We start from the raw sequence: 18,656 nt of genomic DNA, 5'->3' as shown, positions 1-18,656 counted from the left end.
TTTAGCTTGTTGACCTATTTAATCATTAATGAAGACTATGACAGAGGATTGAAAATTTAGAGTATAACTCTAAAATTGTCTTTCAGAGACTCGTGTCTAAAGTACTATATTTCCAATTATGAGTGCATAGAGAGAAACAAAGAGTATATTTGTAGTATGTGTTGGAATAAGGTGAACCTCTATATATTGGTGCCAAGTCAATAACTCTAAAAAAATTTTAGTGTATTTTTTCCAGTTAACAGTATCAATATTTTAACCATCAATTTATCAGACATTTCTAAGTTGTCTAGATATTTTTAAAGAAAACAATTTGTCAATTTCAACAAGCATATATCAAGTGCTTACTATGTGTTAGGGGAATAAAAAATAAAAGAGCAACTTCCTGCCTTAAAGAGCTTACAGTCAGCTCACAGGAGTTTAGAGTTAGTGACAGGCTCTCAATGATTATACTGCTGTGTTTTCTGGTGGCAAATATGATGGTAGAAGTGTATCTTTGGTGATAGGAAAAAAGGAAGATAGAAGAGACTAAAGAGAAATCAAGTATGTGCTGTTCCACTGTGGCTTATGCCTTTTCTCTTTCAACATATATATATATTTTTAATTAAAGGTCTAATTAGATAAATGAAGAGAAGACAGACATCAATGAATTTTCAGGCCTCAAGATTATTAAATACAGTTTACATCCTTACTGAGTTAGATAATACACACACACAAAATGGAACTTTAGACCTTATAGGTTTATTTTCAGTCCAAAATTCCCATTGTTGTTTGATAGCATTTGAAAAATACTCTTGCTGTGTATTACAAGGAGAAAAAGCATTTGTCCATTTAATAGCACTTAAGAAAAACCTTGACAATGACAAATGGGCTTTGGAATATAAAAGTTGGCAATGTTTTTCATGAGAACTATGGCCTTTCTTACTTTAATAATTCATAGACTATTAGTTTCACATATGTATGTTTCCTCCAGCAATGCAAAGTGTCACCTCTCTCTGCCTTTATAGAACTGAGGCTAAAAAATAATTATGATCTGGTGGCCATCTCTTTGAGAATGAACGAGTCTTTCCATTAGACAGACAGTTCCTCCTTAGGCCTGTACTAAGAAAATATCTTGAGCTTTGTGGGTAAAACCTTGAAGAACTCAGGGTTTATCTCCAAACAACAACATAAGGAAAAAAATAGTGCTGTCACGAAAAGATCTGCTTTTTCAAAGTTCATATAAAGGGTTATTTTTTTTTCTTCTTTTCCTTGGAGAACTTAGTTCTCTAAAGGACTAGTTATTTACTCCAATATGATTTTAACTCAGGGATTAAGAAAATTTAGTCAGAATTGGGAGGGAAGGATTGATGTAGTCCACAATATCTCAGTGCTGCTGCTCTGATATTAGTAATGCTACCAGTGACGGAATGATAGTGACAATTGTGAAAAGTAGAAAGTGGCAGATGCGCACGATTGGGGTGGAGGAAGGAGAAGCACTTCCCCCGGGGGCCAGCCCAGCTCCAGATGCAACCTCTAAGACAGGAGGAGTTTCATTCTTTTTCTATATTTCTCTGGGTTCTCTAGCCCCTCAAATCTGTTTACATATGGTTTAAATATTTGTCACTTCAGCCTCATTAACCCCACCGCCGAAGTTTGTATTCTTCCCCCCACAAAGAAAAATATTCCTTAAGGGAAACCCTCACTCCCGTATTTCTTCCTCTTTCCCCTGTACTGCCAGAAAGATTAGCATTTAAAAGAACCGGACTGCTCAGTTTTGGTATTTCTTACGCCACCGTGTGCAAATCGCTCACCTTGGCAGGTTTTTGTTCACTCTGTTGGAAAGACTGAATGAGATCAAGAAGTAGAGAGTAGAGAGTCAGGGTAGTGTGGTGCACCCTGAAGGGAGTTTGGGGTGGGAGATGTGACTTTGAATGTGACGCTAACGTTTGGAGGGGCCGGGGGCGAGTCCCTCAGCTTGAGTGTCACGTAGCGAGCCGCGGGACCGGAGGAGCAGAGATGGTGACCCAGTGCTTTCACCTCGGGGCTGCACTTCTAAGGTAACCGGGCCATTCCCAAGGCTCCCGAGCTGGGGGTGGGAACCCTCAGGCTTAAAAAAAAAGCCCCTCCGGGTAACCTCTGGTGGTTGGAGTTCTGGGCCAAACTAAGGTTTTTGGCTTTAAATGTGCGTGCCCAAGACCTTGGGGAGGGGAGAAAAGCTACAGAGCGAGGTTAGTTTTCCGAGGTTCAGGGCACCTTTTACACAGAGGCCCCCCCCCCCCCCCCCCCGCCCCCGGCCCTGGCCCCCTTCCCGGGGAGAGCGCGGCGTGGCCATCGCGCCCGGCGCCGGACGAGGGGCCGCGGTCCGTGAGTGCTTAGGTCGCCATTCGCTTCTGCAGAGGTGGCGACCGGGGCGGGCGGGGCCCGAGGGACTGGTCCAGGGCCCCCGTTACTTTTGTTTTTGACAGCCCAGAACCCCCCTCCCACCCCCTTACTGCCCGCACGGACGCTGCTTCTCCGAGACCGCTCGGTCCGCCCCGACAGCCCCGCACCTCTCCCCCCGGAATCTCCGGCGCACTAGAACAAAACTTTCCATTTCGGATCCTTTCCGAGGCCCGGGCGCGCGCTCCTCGCGACCGCGCGCTCCCCCGGCCGCCTCCGCTCCGCTACTGCGGATGCAGAACAGCGGGAGGCACGATGATTGGAGGGGGATGGGGGCGAGGGCAGGCCATGCGCGCGCCCGCTCCCTCCTCCCTTCCCCCATCCTCAGTGTCCTCCCCGCACTGGCCTGCTTCGACACGTCCAGGGACTCTGGAGCACCAGCGCCAGGCTCAACGCGGGAGGCGGAAGACGAATGCAAACTTTAACGGCCGCGCAGCCGGGCGGTTGAATCGGTTGTAATTTCTGGGAATGGGGCGGAGCCAGCGGGGCGGGCGAGGAGGTGACGCGGAGGGAGGGAGGGAGGGGAAGGAAGGAGGAAGGGCTCGGGGAGCGTCCGGGGGCGGGCTCACCGCGCACGTCACCGGCAGGAGGCGGGCCCTGGAAGGGCGGGGCTAACACGCGCTCTCCCCTCCGGGAGGTGCGGTAGCAGGGAGGGTGAGGGAAGAGCTGGGTATTTTGCCCCTCCTCTCCCACCCATAACTGTCAAACTGCCCGAGTCTGGATCCATTCTTGTAGAAGGAGATGGAAGGGATAATAATCATGGGGGGGCAGGGGGGGATTCGGGGAGTGGCGACCCGCAGGAGGCCGGGATGGAGGGGGAGGGTCGGGGTCCGGGGCGGCCGCGTCGCGCCTGGGCAGGTGCACAGTCCAAATCCCGCAAAACCCAGTCCCAACACCAGCGACCGGGTGCGAGCGCGGCCTGCGGGGTGTGTGTGTGTGTGACTGGGGACGAGCGAAGAAGGGGTGGTCCTGCCCGCAGGCCTCACCAGCTCCGCGGTCCCCGGGGCGGGCGCTGGCGGGAGCCCCGGCTCGGGCTGCGGGGGGGGGGGGGGGGGGGGGGGGGGGTGGGAAGTTTCCGCGCGCGGGGCCGCGAGGTGGGTGCCTAGACTGACGCGGGAACTTTAAGGCGGGGAAGGGTCGGGGATTCCACGCAGCTGCCGCTCTGAGGGTCGGAAGCAGAAGCGAACAGGCGCCGCGCGGCGAGTCGGACGCGGCCGTGGCCGGTGGCCGCCGAGCGGCGCTCCCCCTCCCGCCGGGGATCTGCGTGTGTGGGGGGCGCGCGCGGGCCGACTCGTGTGTCCTGGTGGCGGCAGCAGGAGGCGGAGGGGGCGGAGCCGGGCGGGCTGCAGGGAGGGGGCCGGGCGCGGGGAGAACTCGGCGGCGGCGGGTTGGGGGACCATTGCTGCGTGCGCCGGGCTCAGTGTCGCCGCCGCCGCCGCCGCCGTTGGGGGGGAGCTGTTGTGGAGCGGGCGGGCGGGGGAGCGGTTGGGAGAGAGGGAGGGAGCAGAGAGCAGGGAGGAGGCGCGCCTCTGTTTTGTCTCCTCCTCTCCCTGTGGAGCTGCTCCTGCTGCCGGGGAGGCCCCGGCCGGCTCCCTTCGGACTCTTGGCCCTCGGCGACTGCGGTGGCTGCCCCTCGGCCCAGCGGGGAGGGAGCGAGGCGCGGCGGCCCTCAGCGGGGACTCGACTCGCAGGTAAGAGGGAGGAGCTGGAGGGGGGGGGCTACGGAGAGAATGGGGGCTCACGCTCCACCCTCCCCCCGCCCCGCGTCCTCCAGTGTGCTGGGCTCTGAGGCGCTGCTGGAGCGGCGGCGCTGACACCGGCCGGCCGGGGCCTGGGGCGGGCGGGGGGCCCGGCCGGGAGGGGGATGGGCCGGGGGCGGGCTGGGCTCGCGGGACTGAGGTCCCGCTCCCGCCGCCGCCGCCGCCGCCGGGGCTCGGTCCCGGGCAGGGCGGGAGTCAGGTTGCGGAGGAGCCCCAACTCGGGCAGAGTGTGCGTGTGCGTGCGAGTGCGAGTGCGGGGGGGGGGGGGTGCGAGGGCCACGGGCAGCGCGGCTCGCGGGGGGCCACGGCCCGGCCGAGCCCACGGCCCGCTCTCGCCCTTGGCCGGGCCCAGGCCCCGCGGCCCCCCGCGGCCGGCAGGTTGTGCGCTGCCCGAGGCGCGAGGAGCCCGCGGCGGAGTCTGAGAGAAAGGAGCGCGCCCGGGCCCGGAGCTTCCCGGTGCGCCCGCCAGGGCCCCGAATTTTCCTGCAAACTTGGGAGGAGAAGGGCCGGGGAGGGGGCAGCTCCGGGAGCCGTCCCTGGGCAGGACTTGCCGGCCCTCCAGTCCGGAGCCCGCGGGTCCCCTGGGGTTTGCGGGCAGAAGTGAGCATCCCTGGCCCGGCGAACTGGGACCAGCCTGGCGGCGCCGTGCCCGGGGCATGAGCGGGGCTCCTCGGGAACTTCGTTCTGCCCACCGCGTTTTGTTCCCGTTGTGTGTTTCTCCGGCGCTCTAGGTGCTCAGTTGTAATCCGGGTGGGCGGTCTCGGTAGTTCTAATCTGCTTTACTTTTCTATCTCCTTACTCGGGTGCACCGTCCCCAGAATCGCTGAAGAAGAGTCTCAGTAACAGGCGGGGATACGTCGTGTTCCTTTCATTTTTGTTGGAAATAGGCTAATTTAAAATAAAAAGTAGAAGTTTTGGACTGGAAACAACTAACGGTGAAATTCAGCCAAATGCTAGCATTTTAGGGAAGTTAGAATAATTCTGAGTAGCAGAAATGGGCTAGCACTGTTTGCAGTCACTTATTATTTTGCCCTGCCCGTGAAATGGGTGACAATGTAATCTAAAGTTAAATGTATATATTATGACATATACATATCGTAAATAGATACTATGTTGAAAGTGTGCAAAGCATTTTCTTCTGAAGTGTTATAGGATGATGCAAGTATTGTTTTTTTTTTTTTTTTTTTTTTTTACTAACGGGGAGCCTGCTTGAGTGACTGGCCTGTTATTCCATGACTGCTAGGTGTCAGAACTACTCGTTAATTGGAGATTTTCTAATTCCTAGCATCTTGAAGAGTTCAGGACTTTTTCTATTATACTGGCTGCCAGAAATGACCCCAAACCTTTCCATCCTGAGTGTGCAGGATATGTTCTAGCCTTTTGATCAGTAGTTTTAAGTAGATATGTCATTATTTGGTAGTTTTTTCTGTTCACTATATACTAGACTTCCCATTTTGACTCAAAAAGAACAGCATCATTCACACTTGCCACGTTCTTTTTGTTTAAATTTCTTTAAATTTTTATTTGCTAGAGAGTCATCCATGCCACTGAGATGGTTTGGAGATTCAGGGCTATTATTGCTGTATTATGTTAGGCCCTTTGGGCTCCTCTGGGTGTTGAGAACAAAGTGGTAGTTTTCTAATGCTTTAATAGGGCATGTAGCAGCTATAAAATGAAAAAAAAGAAAATCTGTTTCCTGGCTGAAGAATCTGTAACTTGTCCCCAAAGAATTCTATGCAGTGGAATCTGCAGATTTCTGCCCAGTTCTAAGACGGTGGGGGTTCTCTAGATGATTTAATTGCCCACCATAGCCTCTGAGAACTCTACTTTGAGGAGCAGAACTAATAATAATGTACAACTTCTTAGAAAAAGAATTCAAGTTCCTTCAGCTACTTAAGGGCTACTGTAGTCATGAGTGATAAGAATGAAGGACCAAATGCACAAGTCTTTCAAATGCTTCCCTTCCCTGCAGTAGGTAAAGATTTAGAACTGAAAAAGAAATTAGAAATCACTTCATCAAACTATTTCATTTTATAAATGAGGAAACCAAGGCCCTGAAAGAGTAAGACTTGCCATTGATCACATACCTAAGTAGCTGGCCAGGTCCTCTGATGCCAATGGCTATCTAGAAAATTAAATTAAATACAATATATGTATACATGTCCAGACAGTTAATTTGCTGTATAAAGAGTCGGATTTTGAAGTAGTGTACAATTAGCCTGTGAAGGAAATCAAGAATGCAAGTGGACAAAAATAGAGGGATTGGAAATTCTATGTAGTGGATACACATCTTTTTCACCCCTTCAATTTCTTTTTAAGCTACTAGTCTCATAATTGTTAACTGTCTAATATAGTATGATCAGAATAATAGATAAGAATCTTGTTGATACTATAATATCTGTTGCAACTTTTCCTCTCCCTCTGTCCACCCCCTCCCCTAGATGGCAGGCAGTTCTATGTAATTAATCAGTGTTTGTTACAAAATTTAAAATCCTTTATCAGATTATAACTTTAGTTTAAAAAGTGTCCTATCCAGACAGATTTGAGGTAGGTAGGAATAAGAAAATGTTTTTCTTTTGCTAATAGACTTTTGGGTAAAAAAAAAAAAAAATCCCATAAATACATAAATACATATGAAATGGCTCAGATCAGCTTTTACATTTTTCACTCTAACTTAAACCTTAGTTCACATAATAGAATGTTTTTGTAAAGAGTTGAACCAGTTTCCTAAGTTGTTATATTCTAAAAGCACAGAAGAGTTGGCTAAATAAAGGAAATCTATGATGAATCCCTTTACAATTACCCTAATTAAAATACTTTTTTAAAAATGATAATATGCAGTAGTATATAATGTTTGCAATACTTGTGCTAGCTTATATTTATTTGTATAGCACTTTATGTTTAGGTATTGTCATTACTACTTTATAGATAATTAAACTGACAGATTCCACCACGAATAAGTCTCAAAACTGGAATATGAACCTGAATCTTATTCCAAGTTCATTGCTTTTTCCTTTGTACCACGATTATCTTATTCTTTTTTTGTTGTTGTTGTTGGGGGAGATTGTTGACAGTTTATTTTAACTTTAAAAAATAAAAGGTAGAGATAGCATGAAAGCATTTAAAGTGAATGAACATGTAAATTTAAAAGTGTCTGAACACAGATTCAATCCAGTCTCAGATGGAGTCTGGGAAAAGAGAGATTTTTAACTAGGTACAGGTACAGGAGCAGCAGCTTCATTTTCCTTAAATTGAAGTTTATTGTATTTGAAGCATATTTTATTTTATTTTATTGGAAGGACTACAATTTTTATTATTTTTCCCAGTAGCATTTTATTTTTCCAATTACATGTAAAGATAGCTTTCAACATTCATTTTTGAAACATTTTGAATTCTAATTTTTTTCTCCCCGTCCCCAAGACAGCAAGCAATCTGATATGTTATATACATGTACAAACATTTTAAATACATTTCCATATCAATCATGCTGTGCAAGAAAAATGAGGACAAAAGGAAAAAATCATGAGAAAAAAAAAAGCAAACAAAAAAGACAGTAGGTGAAAATACTATGTTTTGATCTCCATAGTTCTCTCTCTGGAAGCAGAAGATCCCAAGTCTAATGGAATTGTTTTGGATCAATGCATTTCTGAGAAGAGTTCAGTTTCAAGCATATTTTAAAAGAAATGAGGTCTTTTAAAATTTTGTAGGAAACTGGATATTTCAAAAGTTTCATTACTATCTTAAAATAATTAAGTGATTCTAGGATCTTTCAACTCTAATACTAAATTACATAACTGGCATTTCCTATTCTTTAGTTGTTGTTTCATCTTGTCAGTTGGGTCTGATTCTTCATGACCCGCTTTGGTACTTTGTTGGCAAAGATATTGAAGTGCTTTGCCATTTCTTTCTCCAGCTAATATTTTAGATGAACAAATTGAGTCAAACAGGGGTAAGTGACTTGGCCAGGATCATACAGCTCGTGCAGTGGCAGCTTTTAACTCATGAAGATGAGGCTTCTAGATTCCAAACACTTGTCCTCTATGTATTGTACCACTTGGCTTCCTCTCTTTAGTCATTAGTTCACATATTTCAGTAGCTGTGAATGGGTGTGTTTGAGATGTGATGTATTTTAATATTGCAAAAAATTTCATTTTAGTTGGAGTTTTAAAAAATTTTACATACAGAATAATAATATTAAAAAATAAGCACCAGATATATATATATATATATATATATATATATATATATATATATATATATATATATAATAGATTTCTTAAGACTTCTTGAGAAAATTAGTATTGACAATACTCTTCAGATATATTTCTGGTAAGGTTTTTATTGAGCAAATCTGTAAAGGCCTAATTATACTGGTACACACATTTAATGTGCAGTAGCATTTCTGGAAATCATTTGTTACAACCATGTAAATAATGTTAAAAAAAAAATTGAGATGCTGAACATTTTTCTGTATTTTTTTTACCCGCATTTACTAGTACTGCTTCTAATATCTGCTTTTTGATATTATCCTTATGACTGTAGTAACAAATCCAAAATCCATTCATAGTAAACACAAATTTCTCTGTAAACTATTCACTTTTCTCATACATTTCTAATCATGTTAATTGTATCTTAAACTTATACACTGGGCAATTTTCCTTAGCAGTTTAAAACATGCATCATTGTTTTTCCAAAGATGAGAAAGCAGTGCTCCAACTGTTTTTTGCTATCCATATATTGGATAACTTTAAAGTACTTCCGCCCCAAAGTCCCTAAGCTAACCTGTTCATTTCTTTCTCTCTTCCCTGTTCTGAAATAGAAAGAACATGGAGCAAACTTGGGACGGGTGATTGAATAACAATAGATTTAGAACTTGAAAAAAAATCATTTTAGTGCATTGTATGTTGTCTTTTAATGCCTTCACATGATTTGTTTAAATTGAGCCAATCTGATTTTCTTTAGGCACTGTACTATTTGTTTTAATTTGTGTTGTTAGATTATAATTCTCACAATTTAAAAAACAAATTCTCATCTTAGGTTTATGATTATCCTCTTGGTAATTTATCTGGTACACTTACTTTCATTCATTTATTCTTGGTCACTGAAAAGTAAGGAAAATTGTAAGGACATGAAAAGTGATTGCTTTCTTATCTCATTTATGGAGTAAGGCCTTGGATTTTAGAACTTCACTTATAAATTGTGCTAAATGAAAACTCTTAGGGACTGAGTTACGAAAACTGATAATGGAGCTCAACATTTTTTGGACTCTTTTATGATGAACTTATTTACTGAGATGAATACCCAATTTAAGAAGTTTCATAAGCAGTGTGTGCATAAATGGAAAAAAAATAAGTTTTTATTTATACTGTATGTACTGTGACAACTTTGAACCTCTGTTAGATAATGATCAAAATGGGGCCTCTTGCACTAATTTTTAGGTTTTATAATTAGTAATGATACATAAATTTGATTTTAAAAATATTTATTTTGCCTTTTGTCACTGCTTGTTCTGTGAAAATAGTTTTAAAATAAATCTTGAGTATACTTGTCACCAATTTATAAAACAAATTAATTTTCCAATCTGTGCTTACTGTCTCATGATTCATTGTTGATTAATTTGAAAGTGGAAATCTTGTTTGTATATAAGTATACAAGTCTGGTATGTTCCATTTCACTACCTCAATAAATATTTATTCCTTTCATTATAAGTAATCTAAATGTTAAATGAAGCATTTCATATCTTTATGTACTCAAGGTAGACTTTGTATAATTCCTGGCATATATCCAAAATATACCTCTTTATTATTAAGAAAGTACAAATAAATTTATACATTATGGAATATACCAATTTTATAGCATATGTGTTGGATGTCTGCTATATTAGGATTTTGGATGAAGGTTCTGGAGTAAACTTCAGTTTTTTTCCCTTAATAAGAAGCACCTAAAATCTTTTGTAGAACTCTTAAAGTTTTGATCAAATTTTAAAAACTTCTTATACAAATTTTCACATTTTTCAAAGAAATTGAAAATATTAAGTGCCCAATTTTGGTTTTTATCTGCACATTTAGGGGCAGCGTGTATTGATACAGTAGATGCTGATAAAGAAGCCAGGACACTTGGGTTTGAATATCTAGCTAGTTACTTAATCTATCTGCCTCAATTTCTTTCTCTGTAAAATGGGGGTAATTATACTCGAACAGTCTCTTTCCTAGCAGTCATTATGGGGAATTTGTCATAAAATTAAAGATTTAGAGATGTTAATTATTTCCGATTATTATGGGAATTTAGGAAATTTAATTGACTGTCACTATTAAATGAATGTAAATTTTTTTTTCCTTCTGCCATTCTCCTTTGCTTTTATTAAGAAAAAAATTCTAAACTTAGAACAGAAAAACAAGATTGTATGTGCAGTTTTGGATGTTCAACACATATAGCTTGATTATCCCTCCAATTATACAATAAATTCAACATGTTATATTCAAAGCACTATTGCTTGTCTGCATTTCCTATTGACTTTCTATATAGTCTCTTCTGTATCTTTAAAAATTGCTTTAATGATTTTTTTTTTTTGGTAACCCTGTTGCCTACCCCTCTCTTTGTTCCTGACTTTCACAGTTTAAAGAAAGAAAAATAAGCCCTTCCATCAAATATGTTTAGTTAAGTAAACCAAAATTCCATATAACCATGTTTGAAAATGACGAGTTCATCACTTCACACTCAAAAGATGGGTAACATGTTTCATCAGTAGTCTTGGAATTGTTGTTGGTCATTTCATTGAAAATTCTTAAGCCTTTTAAGGTTTTTTTTTTTTTCCCTTTTTACAAGTGGACTGTAATTGCATAAATTGTTTGGGTTCTGTTCCTTTTACTCTGCTTCAGTTGATATGAGTTTGTATGAAATCACCCGCCATCCCTTTTGTTATTTCTTGGGGTGTAACAATATTCCATTATACACATAAACTATAATTTGTTCATCCAATCCTCAGTTATGTTCTTGATCTCCTCCCTTTCTGTTTCTTCCAAGTGCCTTCCCCTTTGATCATCCTTTCTCTTTTAGTGCCAGTCTCTTCTTTCCTTCTGGCTACAATCCTGTGGTAGTTCTCCCCATCCTCAAGGAAGCTTCTTTTGATCCTATCATCTGCTCAAGTTATTATCCTCTTTTCACTGCCAAGTTGTCTATGCTCTTGCTTTCCCTTTCTCATTTCCCACTTGCTTGTCAAACCCTTGTTGTCTGACCTTCTATCCTTGTTTGGCCTTTGTGATATGGCTCTGTCATGATTCTGTTCCTGTCATATCTCTCCTCGGTTTCTTTTGTGGTTTTGTTACCTATGTTCTACCCCATATGCATCTGTGTTCTCCAGAGCTCTGTCCTGAGTCCCTTCTCTCTATATACACACTTTATCTCATCTCACCAGCTTCTTCTGAATCAAATCATTACCTCTGTGCAGATAACTCAACTTTATATCCAGTATTAATCTCTCCTTTAGTTCAACTGCCCTTGAGACATCTTCTCAAACTCTGTGTGTTATAAATGAAATTCACTGTCTTTTGTCCCAAGTCTCTCCTGCTTGCTACTTTTCCTATTACATTAGTTATGCTAATCTCTTCATTCTCCCTCCAGCCCCATTCTAGTTACTTGTTCAGTTTATTGATAGCCCTCTTTCAGCATCTGATCTTGTATCCATTCTGTTCTTTCTACTCACACTTTCACTGCCTTACTATAGGCTCTTCTCCCCTTTCCTCTTAGATGACTGTAATAGCTTCTTAGCAGCTCTTTCCAACTTCATTCTCCCCATTCTATCATCAGTGTTGTCCAATAGAACAGTCACTGGCCTGGGAATGATGGTACTTGGGTTCAAATCCTTGATCCTTATCTGTGTGACCTTGGGCAAATAAGAAATTTATTCTCTGTACTCCTGAGATTCTTCATCTTTAAAATGAAGGTGTTGCCTTTTGAAGGTCCCTTCCTAGCTGTAGCGCTGCGATTCTGTGATCCTAACTGCCAGCAATAACCTTAAAGCCAGAACTGACTGTCATTCCTTCCCAGGAAGCTTCATTGTAGAATAAAGTACAAGCCTCTTTGATGGGTATTTAAAGCTTTTCAAAACTTGACTTTACCTTATTTTTTACAAGATGATTACATGTTATTCACTCTCATGCACTCTAGGCTTTGACCAATTTGGTCTGTTTTCTGTTTCCTATAAATTTTATTCTATCTCCTGCCCCTGTTTCTTTACAATTGTTTGCTTTCCAGACTAAAATAGTCTTTCTACTTAACTCTTATCTCTTGGAGCTCCTAGCCCTAATCTTCATCAGGGATTTGATCAGATGTTCATGCCTTCCCTTAAAATCTCCATATGTTTCTTTTGTGTTTTATTTTTTATATTAATACATCACATCCCCCTAGTAGACAAGAACTTAGTAGTAAGTTCTTTTGATAACAGGAACTAGAACATTTTTTATCTTTCTAGTACTTACCCAATGGCTGGCATATAGGGGCCACTTAGTAAATGCGTGTTGATAATTAATAAGTGAATTCTAATAAAAGCATTTATTTAGGTGAATACTTTTGATTTTAAACGAATGTTAACCATAAAATTATCAACATTAAGCATACCATCGCTGCCGCCTGTTTGTCTATGCAGTGCCTATGAAACTAGGCTGTTGAGCATTTACCTATTTATTGTGAGGTAAATGACATTTCTGACAACAGTGACCTGCAGGGGAGTTCCTTAGCAAAGTTTTTATTAAGATCCTAAAATGTCAACCTGTATTACTTGTCACTTTTCCCCTTTATTTTTTTGAATTCTAAATGAGAACATTTAGGATTCAGAAATAATATGAAAAAATTAGGATTCTTATAAAACATAATAAATGCATCTTATGTGTTGGTGAAAAGACCACAACTCCACAAAAAGTTACATATGTTTTGTTTTTCAGATTTCACAAAGTTATCTACTCATTGATCAGAGAGGATTTTTGTGTGTCAATTTTAAAACATGTTGAATGGAAAAGGGGGTCTAATTGGGTTGTATTATAGCTGTATAGTTAAGTGTGAGGTAAGTAGATCTACTCTGTAATGGATTTAAATCCTCTTTTGTGTCCCAAGGATTCCAATCCTGTGTTTATATCAACATTAAATAAAGAAAATTCTCTGACTTGAACTGTTATAGAAGTGTTATCATAAGTTTTTGTTTCTGTTTTCTTTTACTGATTCTGAGCTTCTCTTTTCTTTCATTTGAATTTAGTGCTTAACAAAGATAGATTAGTTAAAATCCTTCTCTAGAAAGGAGAAGTAAAAATAACATTTATAGTATTTTATCTTTCAGATTTGCAAAGGGTTGCACAAATTGCATCTCATTTTGTCACCATAGTGCTAGGAAGTTGGTTCTATTATGGAAATAATGATTGTGACAATCAGCTACTATAGTTCTTCTCTCCTCTCCCCCCATTGAACAACTAATTTATTTCTTTTTAAAGAGAATATACTAGCCCCCCCAAACCCAAATAAACATTTATAATTATTTGTTCCTTAAGATGAATTGCATGTAGTATGTTCAAAATATATTATTAGGTGCTCCCTCAGTAACTATAGGATCATAGATCTAGCTAAATTTAGAGCTAGAAGGGATCTTAGAGGTTATTTAGACCATTCCCTTCATCATAGCAGCTAAAACCCACAGAGATTGTCATCAGTGAAAAATAGAATCAGTGTTTGAATCCAGATTTTGAGTCTAAATGTAGCATCTTTCCCCTATATCATGCTAATTCTGTGATTCATGATAGTGAGAGTTAGCTAGTGTTTACAGAGTATTTTAAGAAAGCTTAAAAAAAAAACACTCTAAAAGCAAAGAGCTATATAATTGTTTCATTTGATTTTTATAATAGCTGTACCGGGGAAGTACCATTGTGATCCCTTTTTATGCCATGCTCATGGTTAATGTCTGAGATAGGATTGGAATTCAGGTCTTCCCCATGTCCTACTCTTTACATACTGCTGTGTTTGTTCTTGGATGTAAGCCCAATGCTTTGGCTATCTGGTTTCACAAAGTTGTGTCTTTTGAAAATTTTTATGTTCCTCATAATTATAATTTAGTAGTATTCTTATAGATGGGACTTGGCAAGTAGAGAATTACCTTCAAAATGGATGAGAAAGACCTGGGTTCAAGTCTCACCCCTGACATAACATTGAGTTTGTGACCTTGGGCAAGTTAACTTATTCTCAGGGCTTTAGGCTACTTGCTGAGACTTGCAGAGAAGGTGAAGATCTGCTAAAGAGTTTACTAATTGGAACCTAAAGAGTTTACTAATTGTAGAGTTCCATATCTAGTGAAACCACAAGTTTAATTTTTATTTCCCATACACTATTAACATCATATGATATACCACATTAGCTATTCACCAATGATTTTAAAGTTGTTTCTAGTACTTTGCAATTTAAGTGACTTAATTTTTACTAGATTTTTAAATATACATTTTAAAAAAAATATGTATTAAATTGAATGAAATCATAACAAAAATGTATTGTTTGACTGTGCTCCATTCTGAACTTTTCTATCTAGCATCTTTTGGAATTTAAAACATCTTTTATTTCTTTTTTCATTCTTTGTTTTCCCTTTTTTATGTGTTGCTACCCACTAATTCATCCTCCCTTGAAACAGATTTAAATATAGTCAAGCAATACAAATCCACACATGTACAATTTCTGAAAATTCAGCATGAGACTATCCATCATGCTCTAACTTCACAGTATTGATCAAAGTTGTCAAATCTTTCAAAGTTTTCTTTTTATATTACATGGCCATTGTATACATTATTTATCTAGTTTTGTTCACCCCTCTTCACTTCTGTATCATTTTGTTAATATAAGTCTTCCCAGCTTTCTCTGAATTTTTCATGCTAGCTAATTTTTATAACACAATAATATTCTATCACATTCACAATTTTTTTTAGCTATTCCTCATTTGATTGGTACCTGTTTTCTTTCTAGTGTTTTGTTATAACAAAAAGTGCTGTTAGATTTTTGTAGAAAGAAATCCTTTTCCTCTTTTTTGTTCTTTTTGGGGGAGTCACCTGGTAGTGATATTATGTTGGGTTAAAGTATATAGAGTAATGCAAAATTTATCAATTTTGAGGGCTTAAAATACCTAATTGCTTTCAACACTACCTGGACCAATTCGCATCTCTGTCAACAATACAATGTTTTACCTGTCCTTTGACAACCCTTCTGATGAGTTTTTTTCCCTTTGTGTCATCTTTGCCAATTTGATATTTCTCCCTCCCTCCCTCTTTTCTTTGAAGGTGGGGAACAAATGGAAGAAGAGTAGAGTAGAAAGAGAAAAAGGAGTGGTAGTTGTTGATTTTTTATGTTTCGGCTTTTTATAACATCAGATATATGCTTAGGATTAGAGCAAGAAGCCATGATTAACTCCTGTGGACTATTCATTTCCTTTATGATAGGTCACATGCTTACTTGCCTCCTGTTTGTGTTCCCATGCCATCCTTGGTAGCTTCCTTTTAGCACATTCCTAGAATTCAGTCAGCATCCTAGTTTAAAATATATTTTTTTTCTATTTCTAATTTGTAATTGTAAGGGTGAAATAAAATTCTTAGAGATTTACTTGAACTTGACAAATTTTTATGCTGCTGTTTTAACCAATTTTTAATTCTTTTTAGAAATTTTAAGAATAAGTAGTCATTCTTTTTAGATTGACAAAGTATAGCTTACAGGGGTCCTCAAACTTTAAATAGGGGCCAGTTCACTGTCCCTCAGACTGTTGGAGGGCCTATAGTAAAAACAAAAACTTTGTTTTATAGGCCTTTAAATAAAGAAACTTCATAGCCCTGGGTGAGGGGGATAAACGCCCTCAACTGCCTCATCTGGTCTGAGAGCTGTAGTTTGAGGACCCCTCAACTTAGACTATCAAATGCTAATTTGTTTTTGTTAATTAATGTTGTTCATTAATTTCCTAGTTAACTCAGTTTTTAGCGACTTTTTTTTGTGTTTATTAAATGCAGATTTTAAAATTTAATTCTCATCCCTATGAATTTATTTATTGGAGGCTAATCTTTTTTTTTTTTTCTTCAGTTCTCTAAGAAGGAAAAACTTAAGCTTCTACTCAAGCTTACTAGAATGAACTGTGTCCCCAACACATGTTATTGAGATAGTCCAACTAGTGTCTTTTTAAGGGATTGAATTTATTTCTTTGTTAAAAGATTCCTAAATATGAAAAAGGAAAAATAGTTGTACCAAAAATTTGGAAGTTGAAGTCAATAAAAAAAGATTTTATTTTTTTTTTTTTAAGGAATTTAAGCTACAGAAAATCATTTTTTTTTGGATTCATATGGCCCTGTTCCTTAAAAGGGACTGATATTTTTACATTCTTTTTCTTTTAAAATTTCTTTAAGAAATTAAGTTTAAATGCTAAGAACACCAAATGAAATGGGCATAACTGTGTATATATAATATATATGTAAATAAAATTATGCATATAACTGAAAAGAAAATCTATGTACAGCTTACTTTTAAAATAAAGTCAATGTGTAACTTTGAAAGTTGCCCTGCTTATTTGCACTTCTTTTTGGTTTTCCTTCACTTTTTTGAATTAAAAAAAACATTTTTGCTCTTCTTTTATCCCTATCCTCCCTTCCCTTTTTTGAGGGGAAAAAACCTTATAACAAGGTGTGTAGGGATGTGTGTGTGTGTGTGTGTGTGTGTACATGTGGACTAAGTAAAAGAAATTCTCATGTGAAGGCCAGTATTTTTTTTTTTTTTAAGATAACTGTAGCTCAGATAGGTATTATATTTTTCAATATCAAAAATGTAGAAGATATATAGAGGATTGAAACAGTAGCTAGGAAGATACCTACCTAGTATGTATAAGAGAAGCGGGTTGGGGAAGTGACTGTGACAAATTCAGAGTTAATTTGTTTCACAATTGGTTCATTATCCGTTTGGGATTTTCTTGGCAAAGATACTGGAATAGTTTGCCATTTATTTCTCTAGTTCATTTTGCAGATGAGGAAACTAAGGCAAATGGGGTTAAGTTATTTGCCCAGGGTCAACAGCTAGAAAGTGTATCTGAGGCCAGATTTGAACTCAGGTTTTTCTGACTTTAGACCTAATGCTTTACCTACTTTCTTACCTACCTGCCCCTAAATTCAAAGTTTTATGCATTAAAATAGTTGTGTTTTTAAAATTACTAATGCTGTCATTTTACAGTAAGTTTTAAGCCAGTAAAATTACAGATCTGGATTCCTTCCTTCCAAATTCAACAAATGGTGTTTACCCCAGTTCTCCACTGTATTTTTTTTCTTACCTTTCCTACTTTCTTTGTCTCCCTTCCTCTCCATTGTGTTCTTCCTGCTTACCAAAGCCGTGTTCTTAAGTTATGGGTTATGGTGTGTACTAGGTATGATTCCAATACCCTAGGGCCCCAGTCACTTTTTTTTTTTTTCTTTGTTCAATGGTAAGATTCTTATTAATACCACACACAAACTATCAGGCTTCCTGCTGTCCTCTTGTGTGAAGAAGAGAAAACTTCAAGATAGAAACAGCTGGGGAGCGTGTATATCCTGCTGCAAAGGGATTGTTCCTTTATTTCTTCAAATAAGAAAAGCTAAGTAGAGAGTCATAAATCCTGGCTTTAAGTAATATCAGATTAGGATGTTGTTCTTTTTCCAGTTGTTTCATGTGCCTTTTTCCTTGTTTTTTTTTCCCCCCTTTCAGGTAACTTCTGTCTTTCTCAAGCTTGATTCTTGTACTAGTCTGTTTCTTCCTTCATCTCTTGGGCTTCCATTAAAATGTAAAAAAATAGAATCCACACAGTAAAACTTTACACATTATATAAATTCCTATCTTTACTCTGCCATCTTGGCTCTATGCTGCTTCTACCCCCCCCCCCCCCCCCCCATATAAATTCCTTTTGAATAATTATGTGAAAATAAAATATGTATACATAACCGTTGTTGGCTTCCATTTTAATTTGAGAGATATATTCAGGAAATAATTTGCCCTTACCATGTAATAAAATTGTACATTAAGATCCTAACATTAAGGAATATTCTGTCATGGTATACAGTCTTTATTACTTGCATGCTAGTTCTACTAAATGGTAAAAGTCGATCCTTATAACCTAGGAAGCTAGTGCATTTGTGAACATTTAAAAGGAAGAATTACTGTTCTGAATTAGCTTCAGAGACTGAGATTGGCTGTTTGTGTGTATATGTATTATCAGTCTTTCCTTTTTTGATGACTTGCCCCTTACTGTCTACAAGTCCTTCCTGTTAAACAAAACCCAAACCCCAAACCCATTCCCAACAAACCACTAGACCCTATGGTCCCTTTCTCAAACTCTTTCCCAAGAAATAGCTGTCCCTGATCATTGCCTCTGCTTTTTTTTTGTTGTTGGTATTTGCTTCAGCTATGAGAGAATATGTAGTTTCCAATCTCAGCCCTCCACATTGAAACTACAGTTTT

General features: G+C 39.7%; 1 protein-coding gene across 3 annotated transcripts in view; it reads left to right on the top strand.

Annotated features, from left to right (window-relative positions):
- The first annotated feature begins 1,949 nt into the window (after window positions 1–1,949).
- ELF2 (E74 like ETS transcription factor 2) overlaps window positions 1,950–18,656 on the top strand; it is an 89,257-nt gene continuing 72,550 nt past the window's right edge. The window contains exon 1 of one of the 3 annotated variants that reach the window (XM_031943998.1): window positions 1,950–2,036. The gene's annotated coding sequence lies outside the window, so the exon portion shown is untranslated. Of the gene's footprint in view, window positions 2,037–4,029; window positions 4,110–13,012; window positions 13,237–18,656 lie in introns of those variants that run through there. The other 2 variants (XM_031943997.1, XM_003773194.4) reach the window with 2 other exon arrangements.

Source organism: Sarcophilus harrisii, chromosome 6, assembly GCF_902635505.1.
Source record: "Sarcophilus harrisii chromosome 6, mSarHar1.11, whole genome shotgun sequence".
Classification (NCBI taxonomy): Eukaryota; Metazoa; Chordata; class Mammalia; order Dasyuromorphia; family Dasyuridae; genus Sarcophilus; species Sarcophilus harrisii.
The sequence above is the reverse complement of the archived record's forward strand: the minus strand, read 5'-3'. Positions and strand labels throughout refer to the sequence as shown.